Below are 15120 nucleotides of genomic sequence, written 5' to 3'. Positions count from 1 at the left end.
GGAGAGTATAAAGGCATTTCCATTGGGCTAGTAATGTCCTGAATATGGGCCACGAATGAGAGGATTTTGGAATTGCAGAATTATGTGGTTAGTGTGGTCATTGTGAGTTTGAGATAGTTAGTGCAAAATGTAAGGTGGGCATTTGGACATTTAGGACTCAAGTTCAGGAGAGTGGTTTACATGGAATTAAAATTTTGTGAACAATTGGTGGTTAATTACAGCCATAGAATGAATGATTTCTCTCAAAGTTGGGGTATCGACTGAGAAGTGATTGGACATAGACTGAAGACTTTAATATTCCAACATTTAATCATCACATATATAAAAAAGGAAAAATTATCAAAGATACTGAGAAGAGTTCTCAGACAAATAGGGAGAAAACTAGTATAGAATAGTGTACTAGATAGTCTGTGTTTTTCCATCCCTCTTTATTTTTTATTTTTGGGGGGCTCTTATAACTTTTATAACGATCCATACATCAATTGTGTCAAGCATATCTGTATCTATGTTGCCACCACTATTTTCTAAATATTTAGTTTCTATTTAAGTCCTTGGTATCAGCTTTTCCACCCCTCGTCATGGGAATCTGTGCTTTGGAAAACTAGTCTCTATGAATGGTACCTCTACGAACAACTTGCCTCTGGCTTGATGCTGAGCTCTGCCAGCGAGAAGAGAGAGGTCAGGGTGTGCATGTTCTGACTTTCCTTTCTGTTTTACTCTAGTTTGAAAGCAGCAACATTCTTCCAAAGCCTACAGTGAATTAAAGCATCAATGAAATAACTAAACTAAAACTAAAGAGAGAGTATATAGATGAATTTCAGGAGATATTGTGTGTAGCCTAAAGTAATACAGCTTCTATTAAACCACACCATGGCAGATTGGGATACCAGTTCTTCCTTTACAAAACATGTCAATATTTGTCTATATTTCCTTTATTTTTCCCTTTTTTTGCATATTCTATATTCTCTTCAATTCACTCTAGCGTCCTTACCAACATTTTGCACAAAGGCGAGACGAGTTATAGGAAAGTAGTTGGAGGTGAATACGGGCTCAAGAGAGTCTACAAATATCCTATGTCCGGAAATGATCAGCACATGGTGATTAGGGTTAGTTTCATTGCTATAGGTCTAGTATCCAGTGTGTAAGGGAGAGTCTTGTACATGCAAGGGGCTTCAAAGAGTTAATGGAAAAATTCCTTTGCCTTTCCATTTAATTTTTCCACAAACTTTTAAAAACTCCTTATAGATCATGAAAGGTGTTACTGTTCTCTCATTCCAACTCTGATGGCCTGATCGGTATGGTTAATTTCCTGCTTCTTCTCTTATTGGCCTCTCTTGGTCAAAATATTTCGTGAGTTTATGCAGTTCTATAATATCTATACCAGTGGCTGGAAGATTCTGCACTTGTAATGCTACAGGAAGTAATTAATTGAGAATGACTAAACCTATATTTTCAAATTAGAACTGCAAACATTTTGTAGAGTTAATAATGTGGTATACACAGGCTAAGGAGCCCTGGTGGCACCACAGGTAAGTACTCGGTTGCTAAGGTTGACTCTTTGAGCCATCTGGTGGCTGTACTAGGAAAACCTGTAGAGCCATTCCCTGTCATATGGGGACACCATTAATTGACCTGTACAGCACCAAACCAAACAACTGTACCAGCAACAAAGCTGAGATTACGATTCAAACCCTCTTCAATAAGTTACTGGTGACAGTTTTTAAGCAAATGAAGTCACACTTATCTCTCATATAGTTTTCTTTGGGATTTTTTTGGGTCTGTGTTATTCCTTTATTTATTTATTTGTCTGTGTTATTCTGGCACATGTCTTTACCCCATGTTTTTCTGTGCAAGAAAAACTATCTCCTTGAATCTGTACAGTAATGAGCTACAACTGAAGTACTAAAAAATACATGTAGTTGCTCTGAGTTCACCATATTCAGAAAGACTAAGAAGATGAGTTCTATCGAATGCTTTAAAGAAGCTGGGTTCTATCCAATGCTTTCTGTTTATGCAAGTTCTTCCCTGGGAATAGCTTCTCTTTCCACATGTAGCACTTGCAGCAGCTTCTGGCTTCTTTCCGAGCACTCCGTCTCTTGCCTTAGTGTGCTACCTGCGTGTCGCTGTGTGAGCAGTTCTATTGCACTGGTTGTGTGATGGGAATGTGATTCTCTGTTTGAATCTGAACTGAAGAAGATTTCCCATTGGGTGGAAATGGTAATTCCATGATAATCCCTGTCTAATTCTGTTAAGCATTCTTTATGCTGACGATCAGGTATCAATTATCTAACCACTTTATAATCAATGTAATGTGACTTATTAATATGTAAAATTTTGATTTATACAAAGGAGTTTACAAAGTAAGAGTGCAGATATGGAGTTTAAAACTTGGTTGAAAACTCAAAATCCTATGAAATATATTTTCAATTTCTTGATTTCCCCAGGAATTTATGTGGTTGTTTAAGATGTTACTTCTTTTTCAAGGAAATCTTTTATTTCAGTCCTCCTTGCCTTTGTAAAAATGAACTCTTTAATAAAATATTTCTTTCTTGCCTGCCAATGTGACCTTACTTATGGAATGCTTTCCTCCTGCAGAGGATCACTGTCATATCTCTGCCATGCAGAAGATATCTTGCTCCTCTGTCATTTTACTAGACTATACATATATTTTTACTTATTTCATCTGACTCCTAAACTTCTTACAGAAGAAGTATATATCTTTTCAACGCATGGGTTAAAAATGCTAACATTTTTTAACAAGAAATAAAACTACTATTTCCTCAACAGAGGAGGATGGGGTGGGGGAGACCTTGTAACCCTTACTGACTCCAGCTGAAGACAGCAGAGCAGCTGCCAGTCATTGTTGGTGAGGGAAGGTGGTGAAGACGAGGACAGAGTGGGTCAGAAGCATCTACAAGGAAGATCTTCTTCCTCACTGCCCTTCTACTTTACCAAGCACGATGCCCCTTTCCAGGGACTGGTCTCTCCTGATACGATGTCTAAAGTACTTGGGAGACCAAATCTCAACATCCTTGTTTCTAGGGGTTGTCTACGGTGGAGCCCCGGTGTTGCGTAGGTAGGAACCCTGGTGGCATAGTAGTTACGAGTTGAGCTGCAAATCTGCAAGGTCAGCAGTTTGGAATCACCAGCGGCTCCGTGGGAGAAAGATGGAGCTTTGGACTCCCCAAAACAGTTGCCGTCTCAGAAATTCACAGGCGCAGATCAACCCTGTCCAGTAGGGTCGCTATGAGTCAGTATTGACTCGCTGTCAGTGAGTTTGGTTTTATGTCAGCTGTACGTCTTAGATCTTTTGGTAGTCCATGCTCCTTTCAATTCTTCACCAGCACCTTAATCCAAAAGCATCAACTGTTCAGTGTTCCTTTTCCAACTTTCATATATGAGGCAATTGGACCTTGTCTTGTGTCGGGTGTACCTTAGGTCTCAAAATAACACCCTTCTTCTTCAACACTTTACATATGATTTATGCAACAGATTTATTCAATGCAATATTTGTTTGATTTCTTAACTTCTGCTTTCATGAGCATTGATTATGGATCCAAGCAATATGAAATTCTTAAAAACTTCAATCTTTATTTGCTTATCATAATATTACCTATTAATTTAATTGTGAATAGTTTTCTTTGCCCTGAGTTGTAATCCATATTCAAGGCTGCAGTTCTTGATCTTCATCAGCAAATGTTTTAAGTCTTCTTCAATTTCAGCAAGTAAGCTTATGTCATGTGCATACTGCAAGTTATTAATAAGCCTTCCCTCTTATCCTGATTCCACATTCTTCTTCAAATTGACCAGCTTTTCTGATTATCTGCTCAACATACAAATTGAGTACGTATGAGGAGTGGACACAACCCTGATTCACACTTTCCCTGATTTTAGACAATGCAGTATTGTTATGTTAGAATGACTGCCTATTAGTCCGTGCAGACATTCTACATGAGCACAATGAAGTGATCTGGCATTCCCAATCTTCTATCTCAAGGCTACCCATAGTTTGTTATGATCCATACATTTGAATGCCTTTGCATAGTTAATAAAACACAAGTAAATATCTTTCTGGTACTCTCTGCTTTCAGCCAAGATCCACTGAAATCAGCAATAATATTACTTATTCGACTTCCTGTTCTGGATCCAACTTGAATCTGTGAATACCGGGTTAGGTGAGTGAGTGCCTCCAGTGCTTCGTCAGCCTGTTGAAATACTACAATTGGCATTCTGTCAATTCCTGGAAACTTGTTTTTGGCTAAGGACTTCAGAGCAGCTTAAGCTTCTTCATTCAGCACCGTCAGTGTTTGATCTTATGCTACCTCTTGCAGTAGTTGAATATTAACTAATTCTCTTTTGTACAATGACTCTGTGTATTCCTTACATCATCTTTTGATGCCTCCTTCATAATTCAATAATTTGCCCATCCAATGTCTTAGGATTGCAACTCGAGGCTTGAATTTTTTTCTTCAGTTATTTTTTCCCCAGCTTAAGATAGGCTGAACGTGTTCTTCCTTTTTGTTTTTCTAACTCTAGGTCTTTGCACATTTCATTGTAATACTCCACTTCGTCTTCTTAAGCTGACCATTGAAATGTTCTGTCCAGCTCTTTTACTTCATCGTTTAGTTACTCTATGATCAAGATCTAGTTTCAAAGTCTCTCCTGACAGTCACTGTGAGCTCAACTCCCCATTTCCTATCTTTTTAACCCCCTTTTGATTTATGCATGACATCCTGTAGCTTGTCCTATTAGTGTTCAATGAGCCAAATATGTTCTTGAGAGGTTTTCAAAATTCAAGGGGTATGTACTGTAAGCCATATTTGACTCTTAAAAAGTTTTATTTTCATTTTGACTCTTTTAGACTTGTTTTAATTTCCTCACCTTCAACTTGAGCTTACATATGAGCATTTGATAGTTTGTTCCACAGCCAGCTCCTAACCCTATTTTGGCTACTGATATTTAGTTTTTCCAGTGTTTTTTTTTTCTGACAGAGGAAGTCAACTTGTATGTATTTCATCTGGAGAAATCTGCATAATCAGTATTTGAAAAATTATTGGGGTTAAAGAAGTCATGGATCTTACTGAATCCTCTTATGTAATCTCCATTTTCTTTTCTATTACCAAAGCCATGTTTTCCAACATACTGTTCCTTCTTCTTTGTTTCTTACTTTAACATCCCAACTCCAAACTGATTGCCATGAGCTCAATTCTGACTCCAGGAGACCACGTAGAGACAAGTAGAACTGCCCCTCTGGGTAGTTGAGACTTTACACCTTTACACCTTTAGACAGTCTCATCTTTCTCCTGAACAGTGGCTTGTGGGTTCAAACCGCTGATCTTGTGGTTAACAGCTCAATGTCTAACTCAACAAACTGCCAGAGCCTTTATTTTTGCATTTACTGTGGAGTCCTCTGCTGAACAATGAATGCATTGTAAGCAATTCAAATGAAGCCAGACAGTCATATGGTATACTATGGTGACAATGATAAATTCAAGAGGAATAGCTTGTATTCGTGGTCAAACTGAACATTTCAAGAGATACCTTGAAGTACAATGCTGAAATAACATAATACCTGTACCCACACAGGAAATCCAATTAAGATAACTATTATTCATATTTATGTTCCAACCACTTTGAAAGGACCAAGTCTAATGATTAATGCCTCTTGATTGCATATTTGATCAATTTCAGATTGAAGACGTTGGGAGACTCTTCAAGTTTTTATCATCAGCTTTAGTGGTTGGAACATACATTTGAATAATAGTTATATTAATTGGATTTCCTTGTGTGGTATAGGTATTATGTTATTTCAGCATTGTACTTCATTGTCACCGTAGTATACTCTATGACTGTCTGCTTCAAAGTAGTCAACACCCGAGAGGGAAAAGGCATTCCTGACTACAGTCCTCCAGAGGAGGAAGATAAAGCGAAAGTCTCGTCTTGCTTTCTGCAAGGGACAAGGGGACAAAAGCTTCACCTATGTCTGGATACTAATGGTGACTTACTGGTTCATTTGAATCGCTTACTATTAATTAATTGTTCAGCAGAGGACTCCATGGTAAATGCTTGTGTGAATAAATGTGGAATAATTAAGAAGAAACACAGCCTGTCTTCTGCAAAAGTAATTCTAAAGAAGAGCAGAGGTTAGAAGTCACAGAACACATTCTTTTTATTTTAAAATTTTAATTGTTTTATTGACATATATCCACATATACAATAGTGCAATCATATTAATAAGAGTTGTGTAATCATCTCACATTCAACTTTAGAATATTTACTTCCCCCCTGTACCAATTGTCATCAGTTCCCCACCTCCCCCAAAGAAACCATCAACGCGGTCATTGTCTCTCTAGCTCTTCTCTTCTTGGATTCATATACAGCAAAACAAAGAAAATGGAATACAGAAAACAAAGCACACCGCACTCTACATGATAGCCAGGCTATTCAATGCCTGGTTTATGGTCAGAGGATAGTTCCTGAAGGATTAATCCATGTTTAGTCCCTGCAAATGGATTTGGGGCTCCTACTGTCACCCATAGCCTTCCAGTAACAGGGCAAAGAACACTATTATTATATGGTGGCAGGAGGTGAAATACTTTTTGCATATCTATGAGTATTGAAAATTATTAAACTATTGGCTAGGTGTGTATATTTTTGTATTTACTCCATTATTAAAATGTTTCAAGTAAGCATAAAATTACTTAAACATTTTGAACTATTATGCTTTATTAAATTTCAGTAGTCTCTTCCATTTTTTTCATTTTGTTATTGCACTTATTTTGTATACAATGTATCAAAGCTTACTTTAGTAAACCTACTCTTTACTCACCAACTATCTTCTTTATCATTTGCAGTTATGAAAAGAGTAAAAGTGAATATCCTAATAGTCTGTTAGGTGCATTAATGATGTATATTTGGCCATAATGAATGCCCACATTTAAAGTGACAAAAATGATGACTATGATGGTTAAGATTGTTGTTCAATTTGCCTGGGCCATCATTATCAGTGGTTTGGCAGTTATGTAATAATGTAGTCATTTTTCATTTTTTTATTTGATGTGGTTATCCTCCATTTTCACATTAATGCTGATATTCACATAATGATGTAGCCTTTACAACCTAACTATGTGACAAGTGATAATTGGGTGCACCTTGAAATTGTGTGCTTAGAACTAAGTATATTTGTATATTTAGATTTAACCACAACTAGTTATGGAATTACTCTCTGAAAAAAGATAACATGAAGCCAAATCCAGGTATGTTATAGGTATTAGTGTTAATTTGTTAATGTCTTTACATATTTATGCTCTTACAGTATGACAACATTTCTCAACTGGAAGATTTTAAACTCAACATTTTTCAAACCCAGTTTTTTAAAATAACTCCTTTTCTCCATCTCCAAGCTCCCAAATCAAAATTATCAAAATCTCCATCCCCAAACCCCCAAATCAAAATTCTCCATCCCCAAACCCAAAAATCAAAAATTATTTCTTCCCAGTCACACAGATTTACTAGAAATGTGTGTTTATTTCCCTCCCAAGGCATCCTTTAGAAATGTATTTTACATTAAATCAAAGAGTTTTAAAAATTACTTTTACTTTTCAAATTTTGAAATAGTTTTGAAGACACATGATTCCAACTCATACCAACCCTACAGAATAAGGTAGAACTGCCTCTGTGGGTTTCTGAGACGGCAGCTCTTTATAGAATAGAAAGGCTCACATTTCTCTCAGGAAGCAGCTGGTGGTTTCCAACTGCAGACTTTCTCACAAGGGTAGAGTCCTGTGACCACCACGCTAATGACATACAACTATTCTATTCTCACGGAGCTCTTCCTGGTGTTACCTTTGTACAGTTACACCAAGTACTCCCCCCACCACTCACCTTCATCCTTAAGCCCAACACTAATCACTTCTCTATCTCTAATTTTGTCATTTTTGAACTGTTATAAATGGAATCAGAGAAGATCTAACCCATTGAGGCTGGATTTTCACTTAGCATAATTCTTTGAGACCCACCCAAGTTGCTACATGTATCAATACTTGGTTCCTTTTTATTATTGAACCGCTTCCATGGTATGGATCTCCCATGGTTGGTATAACCAGACACCTAGTGAGGGATGCTTAGGATAGTTCCAGGTTTTGTTCTGTTACAAATAAAGCTACTGTGAACAAGTATGTGAAAAACAAACAAATAGCCAATACTGGTCCATTTCAGCTCACTATTGCCTAGGATATCAATCTTTATGGATTCCATTTTATTTTTGATGACATTCCATTTTCCTAGATTCATACTCCATACATTCTCAGTTCTAATTATTAATAGATGCTTAAAGCTGTGTCTTCTTGTTTAGAGTTGTGCCCCACCAGCAGATGAAGATCCTGAAATCTTTATTTCACCCTCATCATTATGACTGACTTTACTTTGAGAAGTCAGCTCTTCCTCTGTCCTATTGTGAGTGCTTCCAACCTGAAGGTTTCATCTGTGGCTCGATGACCATATTCTGATGCTACCTTCAGGAATCCGTAGATGACAATGCTCTGCTACTGTTCATAAGGGTTTCAGTAGATAATTTCTCCAAATCGATCACCTGATTCCTTATTTGCAGTCTTTATCTTCATCAAGAAGATGGGCAGAAACCTGGTCACTTGAGGTGACCCTGATGGGATTTTCAATACCAGTAGCATAGCTTCTAGCCTCAGAGGAACATGCAAAGCCATTACAATATGACAGATTGAGGAACAAATGGTACATAGTAAGTGTGAATCGCAGGCTTCAAAGTAAGATTTGCCAGAAGTAATTCATTAAAAATTCCTCTTAAATCAACTTAAACCCATCAAACCATGAAGACCACCATTACTAGATTGCTATGCAGATTTAGTGGGCAATTTAAAAGTTAGACAGCACATCATTTATCCAGTAAATGAGTTCTCCAGTTACTTAGGATTCTTAATATGCAATGTTATTGTTAGAAACTCAACAAAGTTTCTGACTGATATTTACCTAACTAACTAAGATATTTACCTAGCTAAATAAGATCATCACAAGATCAGTAAATTTTGGTTACAAGATCTTTTCAGTTTTGAAAACAAGATAGTCCACCAATCTTGAAAACTCTAACCAAACTCACTGCCATCAAATGGAAACTGACTCATAGCAACCTTACAGGCCAAGGTAGAATTGCCCCTGTGCATTTCTGAGACAGTAACTCTCTACAGGAGTAAAAAGCCCTCCCTTTCTCCTGCAGAGCAGCTGGTGGTTTGGAACTGGCAACCTTGTGGAACACAACCCAATGCATAACCACTGTGCAACCAGGGCTCCTTCAATCTTGACAGCAAGTTATATTTATTAGCTCCGATTGTTTTCTAGGAGGAAAAAAAAAACTTCAAGTGAAGGTTAGTGAATAATGAAACCAATCTCTGGTTTCATTGGACCTGGCCACTTAGTTAAGGAGCCCTGGAGGCACAGGGTGTTAAGTATTAGGAGGCTGCTGACCAAAAGTTTATGGTTCAAACCCAATAGCCACTCCAGCATTGGCGGTATAGGGGTGAGCATAGCTGCCTTCCAATAGTAAGTCCCTTGGAGGAAGCTTAGATAGTCTGCTTTGGTAAAAATGTACTGTCTCAGCAACCCTATGGGACAGATTTACTCGGTCTTATTGGGTTGTTGGTTCAGAATATACTCACAGTAGCAATGTTTGGTGTGAGTCACTTAATTACTTGTTTGTTTTTTTAATTTGTTTTTTAAACTTAATTACTTATAAAGGTTAGTTTATAGCACAGTTAAAAATTGTTTGCTACAGTACATACATTTCTTTCTTTTTTTTTTTTTAAGATTTAATGTTTTATTTTGGGAGGAGAAAAAAACAAAACAACACCTGAAAATTTCTATAATGATTGTTCTAGAGCCATATAAACAAACTATGAAGAACAGCATGAGATGAATCGGTGATGAAAGAGTGGGACATTGGTATGAGCCAGGATGGTCCCCGGTTCATTGCAGGCCTCAATCACAACTTGGTCAGCGGCAGAACCGGAAGGAGCAGCATGTACGCCACACCACACCACGCCTTTTAGCTCGGTCTACATGATCCCCGAAAGGAAAGAAGGCATCAGAACGGATAGAAACTTCACCAAGTGTGTCCACCTGCTGCTTCTTCTCTGCCTCGGTTAATGGTTCGGGGACTTCCACAAACAGCGCCTTCCACTTTCTCAGATCTTCATCCTTGCCAATGGTCCCAGTAACATATTGATCAATGGCATTAGCGATTTCTGTCCTCTTCACTCCGGTTTTAAACTTCATCGAAAGCACTCATGCCACCAATAGTCTGCTTTATCCCCTGCAAGGCCGTGCAGCAAATTCGAGACTGCTGCCCTGCGTCAATGCTGCTACCCCGCCCATTCTTGGCATAGCACACAGAGTTAGATTGCGTGTACTTGACTGCCATGGTGGCGGCCATGAGGTCCCTGAGAGCAGACTCCGGCAAGTCTTTCTTCTGGGGAACAACCTTGCTAAATACTGACCCCTCGATAACGCTGTTATTTCTCTTCTGGTTTAAACGCAGACCAAAGAGAGTTCAAACTTCGTTTTCATCTGGTTTGTACGAAGGGTCCATCTGAAGCACACAGTAGTTTACATTTTTCTTTTTAGAATGAGTTTTCAAGGCTGCTTCTTCATACCTGGGAGCAACAGTGCCATCAGACACCTCTCTGGGGATGATTTTGGCAGGAGGGAGTCACAAACACCAGACCGTGCAATAAAATCACCAAATGGAGCCATCCTAGCAGCCCCTCTTGCCCTGGCGTGTGCGGTAACAATGGGCGTGAGGGTGGGGTAGAGATCATAGACCACGCACACTTTAGCCGCATCTTCACGGAGTGGACATCCAACAGCAGTGCCCGCAGGACTGGCGTGTTTGAAAGAGACAGCGGGGCGAGGGGAGGCTTGAAGCGTCTTTGAGTTCCTTTACCAGCTGCCAGGCATTGAAAGCATCTCACAAGTGTATATACATCCAGGCCTCCACTTACAAGTGTGGGGGGAAGCCTGGGCTGCAGTGTGTGCAACTGAGCAGGTGTTTGACGAGGGTTCAGCCCGTACCTCAAGGGCACCTGAGATGCTCCTTGACTGTACAGCCCCCTGAAGTCACCTGCAATGGTCGCAACATCCCGCGCAGTGTGAGCGAACGCCTTCAAAGCTAGCTGGCGTCTAGTCTCAAGGACGTGTCTTTACTGTCAGATCTCTGCCGCCCCACAGTCCTCCAGGTCACACACGATGGTCACGCGCGTGGTTTTTGGCTGCTGCTCTCTGTAAGGTGATGCCACCCACCAATGTCAATTTGCTCCACAGCTGTCTCCACAGTCACATCTGGAGAAGCCACCGTTTTCACGAACGGATAGAGATTGCAGACGACAACTCTTAGGAGACTGAAATCAAGTCTGGCCATGTCCTCATGAACCTCCGGGAGATGACGAGTCCGGATTCCTGCGTGGACTGCGGGATGCAGGGTTTCCCCACGGCCCCCTAACATTTCCGGAAAACCCTGGCTGCTGGGGACGTCTCTTATGGCTTGGCTGGCATCTCGCATCTAGCATCTCACATCTGGCATCTAGCAGTCCCTTCGGAAGCACCCAGATCCAAGCCAATACAAATTAAGTTCCTGGAAGACTCCACGAGCCCAGTTTTGTCTGAGGCACGAAATAAGCCGAGCTGCCTGGGAGGCCTGGCTGCAGACTGGAGGGTCTGGGCCAGCAGGGACATCACGAGTGCAGGGAGACATGTGGCCCTGTAGGTCATGCTCCGGAAGGCAGGGTCAGTGCATAGATTTTTAACAACCTCTAACAAGCTGACCTTCAGTATCACACTTGTGGGTAGGGCAATTCTTTGTTTTTACAATGCAAAACTTAATACATTTGCTCATATGCCTAAGCTTTTCCCATTGGGAGAAGCGGGTGTGCCATAGAGTATCTGTACTTACTGTGAGTGTCGCCTCTCCAGTAGGCAGGGTCTCAGATTTTACTGTTCATAGCTCTATGGTTCAAGCATCACTAGACTGTTGAAATTCAAGCGTTCTTTTCTTAGCTACTATGTTTGGAGCAGAACTTCTCTGTAGGTTGGCCACCATCATATAGTTTTTCCAGGGAGCACTAGGTAGATCTTCTAGAACTCTCCTATCTTCTAAGCTGCCTCCAAACTTCAGCTTTCACCACAAATCTATACTGTACATGCACATCTTCAAAGGCGCATCAGGACAAGTAGTACTATTGAGAAAATGGCTTGGGGACCACATCTGAACTCCCCTGACTGCACAAGGGGAAAAGAGAGTCTAGCTCCTCCCTAGCTCAATGCCTACTGCCCCTGAGGCACAGAGGTCAGTCATGACCCCATCCTCCATTCTTCTTTTCCATATTCTGACAGCAACCATTCCTTCAACACCACTTTGCTTTTCTGCTGGGCTTGATACTCTGCCGCAAAGGCCACATGGAACTCTCAGACAATATTCACAGTTATGATGGTCTATTAGGGATAGTGTAGGTTACGACAAGCCAGGATCAGAAAACATTTAAAATGTAGCCTTTTGTCCAGGGTGGTACCTTTCCTCAGCCAGCAGCCAAATCTCTCTCTCTCTGGTCCTCAGTCTCTCTGCCACGTGGATCCATCACCTCTAGTCTCCATGAGCCAGGAAGCCCACCTGCTGCTGTGCCTCAGCCGCATAGTCTAGGCACTGCTCTCTTGGCCTGGCTCCTTGACTCTGTCTTGTGGTCCTTGTGCTGTGGCTTCTGGTGCCTCTACTCTTGCCTTCTGGCTCTTCAGGCAGGGATTGCTAGTGTGTTCCACTGGTAATTCTTATTCCTTGATGGTCTGAGGAATTCTCTGTCTGCACAGAGGAATGAATGGCTTTGATGGAGGTGTGCTTTTTGCTTTCAGTTAAGTATACCCCCAAGAAAACCAAGTGAGATGACTTGAGTCACACCCTTCATCAAGGTAGAGCCTCAGAATATATCCCACCTGGATTCTGTCTAATGGGCATAATAGAGAAATCCCTACATAATGGGATTATAACCACAGGCGTAGATGCTACAATTTACAATACACCACAAAAGGGATTATGACTAGAAGAAACATACTGACTACATCTCAGTAATATATGATGAATATTTGCTTTCATCAAAGATTGCTTTCCAAAGGTTTTGCTTCAGAACTTAAAAATGCCACTGGAGATCTAGGTCAAACCAACGAGCCTAATTGGCGTGTGAGAATGGGTAAGAACTGTGCCTTATATCCTGTTTGTTTTTGAAGCCAAGTACAGCTCTTTGCTGTCTCGCTTGCATCTCATAGAAGCACCCTGAGAATTCAGCGTCCCTGGCAGGCCTTCAAAAGGAAACATCTGCCAAATTGGAGGTGCACAGAGAATGGGTTTGCCAAGGCTTTGAGATCCCCGGCCACATTTGTCCCCAGAAATAATTTTTTATTGCCATAAAAGGCAACATTCTGGCTGCTTTAGGAAGTCATGTTTTCCAGAACAGAAATCTGGGTTCCAGGCATTGAAATTCTTGTTTTGCTAGCACAGGTCTCTCCTTCCTTGTCTGAGTTTTCCAGTTCAGTCTCCTGAGGGGTTTTCTGTGGGCAGACCTCCTGACTGTGACCACCATACCGAAGGAAGGAAATTTTAAGAATCTGTTTACCTTTTTGAAAAGGCGGAGGTGGGGCAGGGGATGGAGAAAACACACACGCATTAATGCAGTCATAACTTCTGCCAAACATATGTAAATATCTTTTATTATGTAGGAGCTTCACTTTTCAGTTTGTGAGTGGAAATCGTCTGACAAATAGACCATTTCCTTCAGACATAATTTGGTTTCCGTTTTTCAAATTATAGCTCCCAAATATCCAGAGTGGGTTTTATGATAGATAAATTACTTCTATTTAGACAATTAGATGCAATTTATTTAACAATCTAGTTTTGGACTTTGTTTCTGGCATAACAACTTATTCCAACTTAAACTGAAAGAAAAATATTGTCAGAAAACCCATAATTCACTATCACGAATTCACAGGAATTATATATTAGAATGCCGGGGATAATAATTGTTCAATTAATATTGTGTGTTTTCTTTGAAAACAGCAGAGTATGATTGATGAGATTTCTGTAGTGCCTTTAGCCTGGACTATGGAAAATAATCAGTAGGGACTAGTTGCCAAATTCAGATATTTATCCATAGGCAAAACCATTCTTTCTAGTCCTTGTGTGCAATTAACCCTTTTTAATGACTCATTGGCAGTGAATTTTAATCTAAAAGCATATTCTTTAATAAGAAAAATGGCTCACTGTTCCCTCCATCCTGAATTTTCCCTCAAATGGTGTGGAAAAAGAGTCATCCTGAGGAATTCAAGCTTCTCCACAGCTTTTCCTGTGACTCCTCACACTTTTCCTTCTTCTTCTTTTAATCATTCTATTGGGGGCTCTTAGAACTCTTGTTACAAATCGATACATCAATTGTATCCAACATATGAGTGCATATATCCCATCATTCTTTTCTAGACATTTACTTTCCATTGAGCCCTTGAGATCAGCTCCTCTTTTTTCCCTCCCTCCCTCCTCCCCACCCCAACCCTCATGGCCTCCTGATGGATTGAAGATTGTTAATTATTTTCAAATCTCACACCAACCGCCATCTCCCTCCCCCTCTGGTTTCTGGTATTCTTCCCCCTGGGTGGGGGTGTGTGGTTATGTGGCATTCATTGAGATCGGCAACCCCCTCCGTCCCCACCTCTCCTCCACTTCCCCCTGCGCTTTTGGTATCTCTGTTCCCGTTCCTGTTCCTGGGTTCCATGTGCTGTGAGTTTTATCTCTTGCCTAAACCTGTGTACATGCTCCCGTCTGTCTAGATTGGGAGGTGGCACTGGGTCGTGATAGTGGCAGGGGGTGGGGGTTGGCGGTGAGGAGGCCTCAAGGGATCAGAGGTATATTGTGTGACCCATTAGTGCTCTACTGTACCCTGATTGACTCATCCCCTTCCTGTGACCCCTCCATGGGGGGATGTTCCATTGTCCATAGATGGGTTTGGGTCTCGGCTCCAAACCCCCTCCATTCTCACCAATGCATTTTTTGTTTGTTTGTTG

General features: G+C 40.6%; 1 pseudogene; it reads right to left on the bottom strand.

Annotated features, from left to right (window-relative positions):
* Positions 1-9920: 9920 nt before the first annotated feature.
* LOC101640071 lies at positions 9921-11793 on the bottom strand (annotated as a pseudogene).
* Between the last annotated feature and the right edge of the window lie 3327 nt (positions 11794-15120).

This window comes from Echinops telfairi, unplaced genomic scaffold (genome assembly GCF_000313985.2).
Source record: "Echinops telfairi isolate 266 unplaced genomic scaffold, ASM31398v2 ScPeMD7_7421;HRSCAF=8459, whole genome shotgun sequence".
NCBI classification, from domain to species: Eukaryota; Metazoa; Chordata; class Mammalia; order Afrosoricida; family Tenrecidae; genus Echinops; species Echinops telfairi.
The sequence above is the reverse complement of the archived record's forward strand: the minus strand, read 5'-3'. Positions and strand labels throughout refer to the sequence as shown.